Source organism: Rhinoderma darwinii, chromosome 1 (assembly GCF_050947455.1).
Source record: "Rhinoderma darwinii isolate aRhiDar2 chromosome 1, aRhiDar2.hap1, whole genome shotgun sequence".
NCBI lineage: Eukaryota > Metazoa > Chordata > Amphibia > Anura > Rhinodermatidae > Rhinoderma > Rhinoderma darwinii.
The window spans coordinates 476,597,135-476,610,514 of record NC_134687.1 but is presented as its reverse complement, the minus strand read 5'-3'; the positions used below and the strand labels follow the sequence as shown (position 1 = coordinate 476,610,514).

The window sequence follows — 13,380 nt, the reverse complement described above, 5'->3', positions numbered from 1 at the left end:
AAAATATTTGTACGTTTTGAGTAGAAACCTTTCCAGTAAGCAATCCATTTTTGCCAACTCAAAGCAATGGTCAGTGGCGTAGCTATAGGGGTCGCAGCGGTCGCAATTGCGACCGAGCCCCGAAGCCAGGGGGGCCCGCGGCACCACATCAATAAAAAGTTACTATAGTAACTCGGGCCGCGGGCCCCTGTTACTATAGTAACGGACAGTACTTATCTTCCCGGTTCTGGAGCGCAGCGGAAGTCCTGACGTCACAGCGATGTGCGCAGCGCACGAGGTCACAACGCTATGCGCCGCGCACAACATCGTGATCCTGGATAGAGTCAGGACAGAACTACCGCCGCGGCTGAAGAGGAGAGTTAGATTAATATCCCTGTCTGCTGAAGCTGATTTGCGGGGTCCGACTCCCGGGACCCGCCAATCAGCTGTTTTGAAGGGGCCGCAGCACTCGTACGAGAGCTGCTTCCCCTGCATTCCGGTCATTTGCTCACACTGTGAATCTGTGTCAGCGATTCAGTGTGAGCGAGTAAGGGAAATGAAAGGGAAGCAACTCTCGTACGAGTGCTGCGGCCCCTTCAAAACAGCTGCTTGGCGTGCTCCCGGGAATCAGACCCCGACACATCAGCTATTGATGGCCCTTCCTGAGGATAGGCCATCAATGTTTAGGGACTGGACAATCCCTTTAACCCTACGATGTAGCAGGTTTAGAGGGCCCATGAGACAGGATCACAGATTGTGTGATGCTATCTGCTGGGCCCTGTATCTAAGCCAATCACATGGTAGGCTTAGATACATGGCCCATGTGTGATCCTGTCTGATGGGCCCTGTATTTAAGCCTACCACACGGTAAGTTTAAATACAGGGCCCCAGCACAAAGTAATCTTATACTGTATAAGATTACGGTCTGCTGGACCCTGTATCTAAGCCTAACACATGTGTTACCAATCGTTTTGTGTGTGTTTTCTTACAGGTTCGGTCGTTGGACTACGTTGAATTCCAGGACTACTTCGATGACGGCTTTTTTTATTATCGATAAAATGGTTAATGAGGGTGTGTTTTTTTTTTTATTTCAATCAAATATTTTTTCTATGTCTGTGTTTTTTTTTTAAACTATATTACTACCGCCTTAGTAATGGCAGCATCCATTGCTAAGGCAGGGCTTAGTGTTAGCCAGTGAAGAGGCTAACAATAACCCCCTTTATTACCCCGGTACCCACCACCACCAGGGGTGCTGGGAAGAGCCTTAATGGAGGTTGTCAATCAGCCAGCGGCCATTACTAAGGCGGTAATAATAAAGTTTAAAAAAATACAAGCACATAGAAAAAATATTTTATTGAAATAAAAAAACACAACCCCTATTAACCCTTTTATTGAGAATAAAAAAACGCCGTCATTGAAGTAGTCCACGAAACCGACGCAGTCCAAGACCGAACCTGTAAAATAACACAAACACACAAAAATAATCAGTAACACATAAACAAGCAAAACAAATTATTATTCTTACCTTTCCTGGGTCCAGCGCTGGAGCCGCAATGTCAGTGAGCGGAGTCCTATATCTAATCCTATCATGTGTGATACGGTCTGCTGAGCCACTGTATCTAATCCTATCATGTGTGATACTGTCTGCTGAGCTACTGTATCTAATCCCATCATGTGTGATACTGTCTGCTGGACCCTATCTCTAATCCTATCATGTGTAATACTGACTGCTGAGCCACTGTATCTAATCCTACAGTGTGATACGGTCTGCTGAGCTGTGTATCTAATCCTATCATGTGTGATACTGTCTGCTGAGCCACTGTATCTAATCCTATCATGTGTGATACTGTCTGCTGAGCCAATGTATCTAATCTTATCCATAGTTTATAGGGTCGTAGTGCTATAGATATGCTATGCTGTCTCCTATACACACATATACACACACACATTTTTCTTGAGGGGGACATATGTATTGGGGCTATTTCCCCTGCCATTTTAAGACCTTAGTGACGCCCCTGGCTGCTAGTGCTGCATTGTTGGGTCACTTAGGAGACCCAGCGATGCAGCTAACAGCTGCGGACCGCCGGCCTTGAGTTTGCGGGGGGGGGGGGGGGCCCAATAAGGACTTTTGCATCGCAGCCCATGAGCCTTTAGCTACGCCCCTGGCAATGGTCCATAACGTTACTGAGGAAATCTGTATTTCATGTTGCTGGGATTAAAGAAGGCAATTATTCAATTCATTTAAAAAAGCACACCCACAAATATTTTATTTTCAGCCTCTGTTTGGTCCTTCCCTCAGACTATGCGATTCCTGCTCTGACTAATCAAATCCTACAGCATCTGCTGTGTGGACCAGATGTCAGTCTCTATTTACTCCTATGAGACTCACATCGAGGCTCTCAGGAATGAATAGAGAGACTGACTTCCGGTACACACAGTAGATGCAGTAGGCTTCGGTTAGTCAGAGCGGGGGTCACATGGTTTAATGAAAGGACCAAACGGAGGCTGAAAAGCGAAAGTTAAGCATCTGGTAAGTATTTTTAACCGCACTGCAGTCGCATTTACAAAAGGGAGGCGCAAAATTTTTTAGTAATTTGTGAGAGCTTCTTCAATAGTACGAACCCTAAATAGAGAATTATGTGTTCATAAATAACTAGTGCAAGGGAGGGATTAAACCCTTCCCGCTGTTGCCACTTTTGACATTCCGGACAGAGCCTCATTTTTCAAATCAGACATGTTTCACTATGTGTTAATAACTTCGGAATGCTTTTATCTATCCAAGCGATTCTGAGACAGTTTTCTCGTAACACATTGGACTTTATGTTACTGTTAAAATTTGCTCGGTACATTTAGTATTTAATTGTGAAAACACCAAATGTTAGAGAAAAATTGCAAAAATTTGAATTTTTCAAAATTTAAATGTATCTGCTTGTAAGACAGGCAGCTATACCACACAAAAAGGTTGCTAATTTACATTTCCAATATGTCTACTTTAGATTGGCATCGTTTTTTGAACGGCCTTTTATTTTTCTAGGACGTTACAAGGCTTAGAACTTTAGCAGCAATTTCTCACATTTTCAAGAAAACTTTCAAAAGGCTATTTTTTCAGGGACCAGTCCAGTTGTGAAGGTTCTTTTAGGGCCTTATATATTAGAAACCCCCAATAAGTCACCCCATTTTAAAAATTTCACCCTTCAAAATATTCAAAACAGCATTTAGAAAGTTTCTTAACCCTTTAGACATTACGCAGGAATTAAAGCAATGTAGAGGTGAAATTTACAAATTGAATTGTTTTTTGTTGCAGAAATTAATTTTGAATCAATTTTTTTTTGTAACACAAAGTTTTACCAGAGAAACGCAACTTAATATTTAGTGCCCAGATTTTACAGTTTTATGAAATATCCCACATGTGGCCCTAGTGTGCTTATGGACTGAAGCACAGGCAACAGAATCAAAGGAATACCTAGTGGATTTTGGGCCCCCTTTTTATTAGAATATATATATTCATGTCAGGTTTGAAGAGCTGTTGCGGTGGAAGTGGAAAACTCAAGGAAATTATCTAGGGGGTAGGGTGATTTTGACCCTACAGGTTTATTGCAGAAATTATTGGATGTAGGCCGTGAAAATGAAAATCTATGTTCTTTCAAAGAAAATGTAGGTTTAGCAAATTTTTTCTTATTTCCACAAGGACTAAAGGAGAAAAAGCACCGCAACATTTGTAAAGCAATTTCTCCAGAGTAAAACAATAACCCACATGTGGTCATAACCAGCTGTTTGGACACACGGCAGGGCTTAGAAGGTAAAAAGCGCAATTTGGCATTTCGAGAAATTTAGCAGAAATGGTTTGCGGAGCCAATGTCGCATTTGCAAAGCTCCTGGATAAGTTACTCCATTTAGGAAACTACACCCCTTGAATTCATCTAGGGGTGTAGTTAGCATTTTCACCTCACAGGTGTTTCATAGATTTTATTATATTTGGGCAGTGAAAATAAAAACAATCTGACATTCTCGGGGGGCGTGGCTTGGCGCGCAACGGGAGCAGTCGCATGACTTGAGAGCTCCGCTGTGGTTCCGTGCTATATTGATCCTGTGAATATCCTGATCGTTCCTTACCTTCATCATTACGTCCCGGAGATCCAGGCAGCAGTCGGGTGGTAAGAGTGGAGTTATGGGCCCCACGCGAGGTCAAACGGCCACGGAAAAGCTACAGAGCTATGCCCGGGAAGATATCAAAGATGGCGGCCGTGCTTCCCTGCAGCAGCGCTCAAAGGGCAGTGAGACGCCTGGCGGGACGACATCTTCCTCAGCGGTGGTGGAGGAGACAGAGCCGGAACCTACCCCGACAGAGGTGATGAACAAACTCCTGGCAGCCATATCAGCATGCAAGACCTCGCTGACCGGTAAGATGGAGGAGGTGAAAATTGATATAGGCCTCATCAGGCAGGATATGCAGGCCTTGAGAGAACGAGTGACACGTGGAGGATAGAGTGTCTGGGGTGGAAGACAGGATGGCGGCCATGCCACGTGCGATTACGGATCTGGAATCCATGACGGAGTTATCAAAACAAAAAAATGATGATCTGGAAAATAGGCTGCGCCGGAATAATATCCGGATAATAGGAATGCCTGAGAAATCGGAGGGCCAAGATCCGGCCGAATTCGTATCTAAGTGGTTGAAAGAGATACTGCCAGATGCACCTTATTCGCAGGCCTTTGCAGTAGAAAGGGCGCAAGTGCCGGCAAGACCACCTCCACCTGGGGCCCCTCCGAGGCCGATGCTGGCCCGGTTGCTTAATTGTAACGACAGGGACATGATCCTACGTCAAGCCCGCCGACTGCAAGGAATTAAGTATAATGGCGTTGCTATATCCATATTCCCGGATTTCTCGGCTGATCTACAAAAGCGCAGAGCTACGTTTATTGCGGTGAAAAGACGGCTGAGGGATCTCAATATCCCATATTCTATGGCGTATCCTGCAAGGCTGCGGGTAGTGGATAACGACCGTTCTATCTTTTTTAACTCTCCGCTGGAGGCCGACGATTGGGTGAGAGGGAGGAGATCGCCCCGCCGCGTGTAATCCCTTTGGAGGGAGAGGATGGAAAGTGCTGTAATTTAAAGATGATGCTGGAGTTTCTCATACGCCTGATGCAGGCTAAAAGGTTTCTTTTTGCTGGTTGATATCCTGTGTTTAAGGAGGGATTCCAATGTTATGGTACACCCAATTTGAAGTCTTATCCGGCGGGTGGATAGATCCGGAGGCCCTGAAAAGGGTCATTCTTATCCTCCCCATTTCATTTGAATGGACTGTCGGGACTATCAATCTGTTACCATTCTGTTCATGGAGCTTGGCCTATAGTGGGAAGGAGTGATCCGGCCGAAGTGAAGAAGGGGTCCCAGTTGAGAGACTGCAGGAGAAATCCGGGTATATGCGCAGGAAGCATATTACGGTTAAATATTACTGATATATTGTTTACACTGCTGATTTATAGTCCTCCTGTACGAATTTATGGAAAGGGCTTAAAGATGTAATATGGTGTTTGAAGATGTAGATAGGGAAGGATACGTTAACACTGCCTAATAGCACAGGACCTTCCCCGTTACTCTTTGGTGCCACGAGGAGGGCATGATTCGGCAATGGCCTATGTGTCATCTCTCATTGCCGATACAATTTACTGTTTATATGTTAGTTCTGTCGTTTATGTTTTTAACGCCGTATTTAGGCGAAATTATACTCATTTATGAATGAAAATGTCTAAAAAGTCATACAGTGCAAAGAAGGTGGGGAAAGGTCACTAGGGAAAGTATTTTGATATTATGCCAGGAGTCGGGAGCCATCTTCCCTCCGAGGCAGACATAGTTTCCGGCCCCACTAATGGCGTCTATACCGATCGTGTCTTGGAATGTACGGGGGCTGGGTACCCCGAGGAAAAGGGCAGCCATTTTTGCATGTATCCGTAAATTTAATCCCTCTATAATATGTCTGCAAGAGACGCATTTAATCCCAGACAAAGCGAGATTATTGCGTAGACCTTGGATCCAATGGTCTTCACACTCTTTCCATACGTCCTACTCCTGGGGGGTATCGGTATTAATCCACAAATCTCTGAGGTGGGAAGCGGTCAAACTTAAAGTGGATAAGGAAGGTAGATATGTGTTTATACATGCTTACATCGACACTATACCATTTGTATTACTGGGCCTATATGTTCCTCCTCCGGCGAATATACAGATTTTACATGAGGCTGCCGCATTTGCTGCCGCTTACCCACAAGCTACGGTACTGGGCATGGGGGACCTTAACATGGTCATGGATCCCAAATGTGATAGATTTAGAGGGGAAGTGGATTTTGGGGTTGTATCGGTGGCTCCAACAGAGTTGAATTTGCTATTTCAAGAAATGGGTTGGATAGATATATTTAGGTGCAAACATCCGAATGTAAAGGTATACTCATGTCATTCTATCGGTAGGAATTCCCTGTCCCGTATAGATTATATCTTTGGGAACGCTCTAATGGTTCCGATGGTAACGGATGTTTCTTATGAAGTAAGGGGAGTGTCAGACCACTCTCCGATGGTAGCGCGTTTCAATCACCCAGGGCCTGTGAGGATTGGTAGCTGGAAAATTCATCCATTCTGGCTCACCCTGATAGGGCCGCAAGATCGCATACCAGATCAACTGGAGGTTTTTCAAGATACCAATAACTCGTGTGATAATCTTAATATTTTATGGGATACCCTGAAGGCCTACCTTAGAGGCTGCTTGCGATCTACAATCTCCTACATAAAAAGGGAAGCGGCAAAGGAAGAGGGTCAGTTGGCACAGCAATGTAAAACATTGGAGGGCGAGTATATAGAAAACCCATCTGAAGCAAATAAACATGCATGGCTGACGATGGGCCGTAAATACTTATTATTACTACAAGAAAAAGCTGATAGGAAACTGTTTTTTGCTCGGCAGACCTATTTTGAATTGGGAAACCAATCAAGTAAATTGCTGGCTCATTTAATTCACCACAGCTCTCAGAGCTCAGCAATACTAAAGATTAAGGACAGTCAGGGCCGTGAGTTGACTGATACCCCTAGTATAGCGGCCCGATTCACCCAATTCTATAGGGACTTATACTCCTCGCATTCTACGTATGATTGGTCCGAGTGTGTATCATACTTGGAGGACTTGAAATTTCCACAGTTAGATGTGGCAGGCAGGGATATGTTAGAACTCGATATCACGGAAGACGAGGTTACGCAGGCATTGAGGGATATGTCGAAGGGTAAGGCATCGGGCCCAGACGGGGTTCCATTGGAGGTATATCTTCGTTACTCTGACCAGCTCATTCCCCCATTATGCTCTATGTATTCTTATGCCCGGAGGGAGGGGAAACTACCGGACAGTTTCTATGATGCCACAATTGTAGTGTTACTAAAACCTGACAAAGACCCTAGGGACTGTAGTTCTTACCGCCCTATTTCATTACTGAATCTAGACTACAAGATACTTGCAAAGGTACTGGCAAATAGACTGAATAAGGTGATATTACAACTCATTCATCCGGATCAGGCAGGCTTTATGCCGGGGAGGTCCACATCTGACAATATGCGCAAGGTTCAAATTTTGGCTCAAATAGGAGAGGCACTGAAGGAGGACTGGGCAATGGCATCTCTTGATGCGGCCAAGGCCTTCGATTCCGTTGAGTGGGCATATTTGTTTGAAGCATTACAGAGGTTTGGTTTTGGCCCGATTTTCATTAAATGGATAAAAATCTTGTATAAGGATCCGAGGGCACAAATTTTGATTAATGGTATAATGTCCCCTTATTTTCAACTCCGTAGAGGTACCAGGCAGGGGTGCCCTCTCTCCCCGCTATTGTTTGCAATAGCTATTGAACCTTTGGCGATACGTGTAAGAACGCACCCAGAATATAGGGGAATAGTAGTGGGAGGACGAGAGGAGAGGATTAGTTTGTACGCCGATGATGTGATATTGTATATGTCATACCCGAAAGACAACTTGGGGCTAGCTATTGGAATCCTGAACCAATTCGGTAGATTTTCTGGCCTACATGTTAATTGGAACAAATCATTTTTCATGCCTTTGAAGGAAGTGGGGTGGGCGGAAGCTGAACACGGCCTGCAGGTAGTGTTGTCCTTTAAATATCTGGGTATTATCATAAACAGAGACCATAGGCAAGATCAAATCACCAACATACTGCCTCTGTTAGACTATATCAAGCTCAAATTCAAGGTGTGGGGGGCACTCCCACTGGCAGTGACGGGTCGCGTAAATTTAATTAAAATGGTTATTCTGCAAAATGTCCGTATGTTCTGGAGCACACAGCCATACCAGTATATAAGGCCTTTTTTAAATCCCTACATGCATTATTCCCGGCTTTTATATGGGGATCCAACAGATCCAAACTTAGCTTGGCTACTCTGCAGAGACCTAAACAGGAGGGGGGAATGGCACTACCGGATTTGTTTATGTACTATCTAGCTGGGCAGTTGAGATATCTACAGCTATGGACAGGGTCGGACCCGTTACCAATGAGGGAACAGCACCTCGCTACATATTTGCATCTAACGCACCTTTGGCCAGTGCTAGAAAGCTCCCCGGGAACTTATAAAAGAATGCTCCCAATCCACAAGGTGGCAGTGCAGGCATGGACGGCGGCCAAACAAATTTATGCATATGCAGATATACAGGTGGACATGCCACTATGGGATAATCCCCTTCTTTCACATCTAATGGAGGGGCAGGCCCCCTCTTTCTGGGATGGATTTGAGGTACGTAGAGTCGGGGATGTGTATACGGATAATGCCATTAAATCCTTTGCGCAAATGCAAGAGGACTTCCAAATTCCTAGGAAAAGCTTTTATAGATATCTGCAGCTGCGACATGCTCTCGCAAGTCAATACCCTAGGTCAGACCACGAATTCTCGCGATTCCCTTTGATTGGAGTTTTTAAATCACAGGGCCCCCGGGGGCTGATCTCGGCTGTCTACACGGCCCTTATACATGCTAAATTGGCCAATGTCAAATTACCGGTAAAAGATAAATGGGAGAGCCTGATACCAGATCTGACAGGGGAGGAATGGGAGGATGTACTTTCATCTCCTATGTCTGTGTCACCGGCGGCAAATAACAAAATGATTCAATTAGCTATAGTTCATCAGAGTTACCTCACGCCGGTGAGACTGCATAGAATGGGCAGATATCCTAGCACTGAATGCCACAGGTGCCGTTTTCCCAGATCTGATTTCTGGCATATGATCTGGGATTGTCCAATGGTGGTCTCCTTTTGGGGGGAGGTGTTGAAAGTGGTTGAGGAAGTGGTGAAGCAGCCGATCCCCTTTTCACCCAAGATTTGTCTATTTGGGGTGCTGCTTGAAGATCAGTGGCCATTCCACATACGTATTTTATTGCAAGAAGTATTGTTCATGGCAAGGAAAACCATCGCACTTCGGTGGATGGATCAGAGACCTCCTAGGGTGACGAAATCGTTGATCAATTCCATTATTCCATATGAGCGAGTATTATATAAGAAAAGAGGGTGTATTGGTAAATTTTATAAAATATGGCAGATTTGGTGTGATTCATCGTATACCCTGTATACTCCGCATAGATTTACAGACCTGAGGGACCAGTTGCTGCAACCTTGAGGAGGACGGATGTTGCATGATTGGTTACTTATAGGATTTCTATATTTTGTATGGAATAACTCAAATTGGCCTGGGAAAGTATTTTGCCCGCTGGGATGTTATTATGTTATTACTGAGGGTTAACTATGTGATCTATTAGGTTATGACATGTTAAATACCACCATAGCCACTATGCATCTGTGTTCAAAATTTGTATGACTACATAAATGTGTTTATTTTCTGTTATGTACTATGGACATTTGTATTGTACAATTCTTTCAATAAAACGAGTTTAAAAAAATAAATAAAATAAAAACAATCCTTTTTCTTCAATAAGACGTAGCATTAGGTAAAAAAAAATTCACTTTCTCAACAAATAAAGGAAGAAAAAAAAAGAACCCTAACATTTGTAAAGTAACTTCTCTGGAGTACGGGAATACCCCATATGTGGTTATAAACTGCTGTTTGGGCACACGGAAAGGATCAGAAGAGAAGGAGCGCCAGTTGGCTTTTGGAGTAAAGATTTTGCTGGATTCGTTTCTTGACACCATGTCGCTTTTGCAAAGCCCCTAAGGTACCAGTACAGTGGAAACTACCCAAAATTTACTCCATTTGTGATACTACACCCCTTGAGGAATTAATCTAGTGGTGTAGTGAGCATTTTGACCCCACAGGTATTTCATAGATTTTATTTGAATTGGGCAGTGAAAATAAAAATATATATACTTTTTTCCAATAAGACGTAGCTTTAGCTTAAACTTTTTCATTTTCTCAAAAAAGAAAGGAGAAAAAGCACCCTAACATTTGTAAAGCAATTCCTCCCGAGAACGGCAATACCACATATGTGGTCATAAACTGCTGTTTCGGCACACGGCGGGGCTCAGAAGGGAAGGAGCGGCATTTGGCTTTTGGAGTGAAGATTTTGCTGGATTGGTTTCTGGTCGCTATTTAGCATTTGCAAAGCCCCTGCGAGACCAAAACAGTGGAAAACCCCCCCAGAAGTGACCCCATTTTGGAAACAACACCCCACAAGGTATTCACCTAGGGGTGTAGGTAGCATGTTAACCCTGCAGGTGTTTTGCAGAAATTAGTGTGCACTCGATGTTGCAGAGTGAAAATGGGATTTTTTCCATAGATATGCCAATATGTGGTGCCCAGCTTGTGCCACCATAACAAGACAGCTCTCTAATTATTATGCTGTGTTTCCAGGTTTTAGAATCACCCTACATGTGGCCCTAATCTTTTGCCTTGACATTCGACAGGGCTCAGCAATGAAAGAGTACCACGCGAAATTGAGGCCTAATTTGGCAACTTACACAGTATTGATTCACAATTGCAGGTCTCTGATGTGAAATAATAAAAGAAACCCCTGAGAAGTGACCCCATTTTGGAAACTACACCCCTCAAGGCATTTATTAAGGGGTGTAGAGAGCATTTTCACCCCACAGGTCTTTTCCATAAATGCTTGATGCAGCAGCGGATAGTGCAAAGTAAAAATTTCTCCCCCATATGTGCCATTTCAGTGGCAAATATGTCATGCCCAGCTTGTGCCACTGGAGACACACACCCAAAAAGTTGTTAAAAGGGTTCTCCCGGGTATGGCGATGCCATATATGTGGAAGTAAACTGCTGTCTGTGTACACTGTAGGGCTCAGAAGACACCATTTGGCTTTTGAAGCGTAGATTTTGCTTGGTAATAGTTTAATTGGGGTTTTACTGGTATTTCAGTTTATAATGTGGGGCATATGTAAGCTGGGCAGAGTACATCAGGGGCATAGTCAGGTGGTATAATTATGCGTTAAAAAAAAACCAGTAAAATAATCCATAGATGTGTGTTACGATGTGAAGCAATCCTTTATGCACAGGCCGGCGTCGCACTGATAAAATGTCCTTCCTTATCCCCCTTTTGGTCCACACTCCACACCTTTGCAGTGCGGGGAATTTTGCTGGGAAGTGATGTCCTGGTATAATACGGGCACCCTCGCTTCCAGCAGATATGTTTGGGCCCTGCCCTTCCTAGTTTCCTAATTTTAGGGCCTCGATAAATCGCCTCTTGAAACAGAAGAAATGTTCCCCTCGGGCCTGCACAACCGCATATTTTTATTTCCGGACTTATTGGAGACTTAACTAATTTTATTTTTTCATAGACGTAGAGGTATGAGGGCTGTTTTTATGCAGGACGAGCTGTAGTTATTATTGGTACCATTTTTGGATACATGCGACTTTTTGATAACTTTTTATCCAATTTTTTGAGAGGCAAGGTGACCAAAAAACAGCAATTCTGGCATAGTTTTTTAGGGTTTTTTATATAGCGTTCACTATGCGTTATAAATTACATCTTTACTTTATTTTGCGGGTCAGTACCATTCCGGCGATACCTAATTTATAGCACTTTTTTATGTTTTACAACTTTTTGCACAATAAAATTACTTTTGTAAAAATAATGTATTTTTTCTGTCGTCATGTTGTGAGAACTTTTTAATTTTTTCGTCGACGGAGCTGTAGGAGAGCTTGTTTTTTGCAAGACTAGCTTGTTTTTATAGGTACCATTTTTGGATACATGCGACTTCTTGATCACTTTTTATTTCAATTTTTTTGTAGGGCAAAGTGACCAAAAACCAGAAATTCTAGCATTGTTTTTTACAGGGTTATTTTTTCGCTGTTTACCTCGTGGAATAAATAACATAATATTTTTTTAGTTTAGGTAGTTACGGTCACGGCGTTACCAAATATGTATGGTTTATTTTATTTTTTTCAATAATAAAGGACTTGATAAGGGAAAAAGGGCGATTGTGTTTTATTTTATTACTTGGAACTTTTATTATATTTTTTTACAACTTTTTGTTTCACTTTTTTTAGTCCCACTAGGGGACTTGAAGGTCCAGCTGTCAAATTTTTTTCCTAATACATATGTAGTGCAATGTATTAGATCTGTCAGTCATTCACTGACAGCAAGCCGATTAGGCTACGGAAAACTTTTAGGCCCCGCTTCTGGGCAGGGGCTGGAAGTTTTCCGTACGAGGCAGACCGGGAGGCCACCATTAGGCCTCCGGTTGCCATTGCAGTCACCGACACTCCGGCGATTTCATTGCTGGGGTGCCGATGAGCTGCAAACGCCTTAAATGCAGTGATTGCTTTTGACCGCTGCATTTAAGGGGTTAATGGCGGGGATCGAAGCCAACTTTGGTCCCTGCCATTACTGCAGTGTGTCAGATGTAAGATACAGCTGACATCCGGGGATGATGGCACCGACTCAGCTTCTGAGTCGGTGCCATCCATTTGTCGTAAGTATACAACATATTGCGGGAAGAACTGGCTTTCCATGACGTATACTTGCGACAAATGTCGGGAAGGGGTTAAAGGGGTATTCCTATTTTAGACATTGCATACCCACAGAATATGACAAATGTCTGATAGATGCGGGTTCCAGCTCTGGGGCCCACACCTTTCTGGAGAACGGCGGCCGAAAAATTCTGGCTAAGACTGTGTGGAGAGGTGGACAGGCTTTCAGAAACAGCGTAGCACAGCAAGCTATGCTGTTTCCGGAAGCCCAGTCATTTCGCCACAGTCTTTGCCTGGATGCGGCTGCCATCGGCCACCTCAAAAGGTGGGAACAGGATTGGGCAGATCAGGGACTGGGATATATCCACAGGATATCCTATAAATACCAAGATGGGAATACCCCTTTAAGTAGTTGTTAATAGCAACCGTTCATGTTGTTGCTTTCATTTTCTAAAGGGCTTCTAAAAAAATGAAAGCTTGGA

General features: G+C 43.6%; 1 protein-coding gene across 5 annotated transcripts in view; it reads right to left on the bottom strand.

The window, feature by feature from the left end:
- MPHOSPH9 (M-phase phosphoprotein 9) overlaps positions 1-13,380 on the bottom strand; it is a 167,098-nt gene that overhangs the window by 17,864 nt on the left and 135,854 nt on the right. The gene's annotated exons all lie outside the window — the stretch shown is intronic.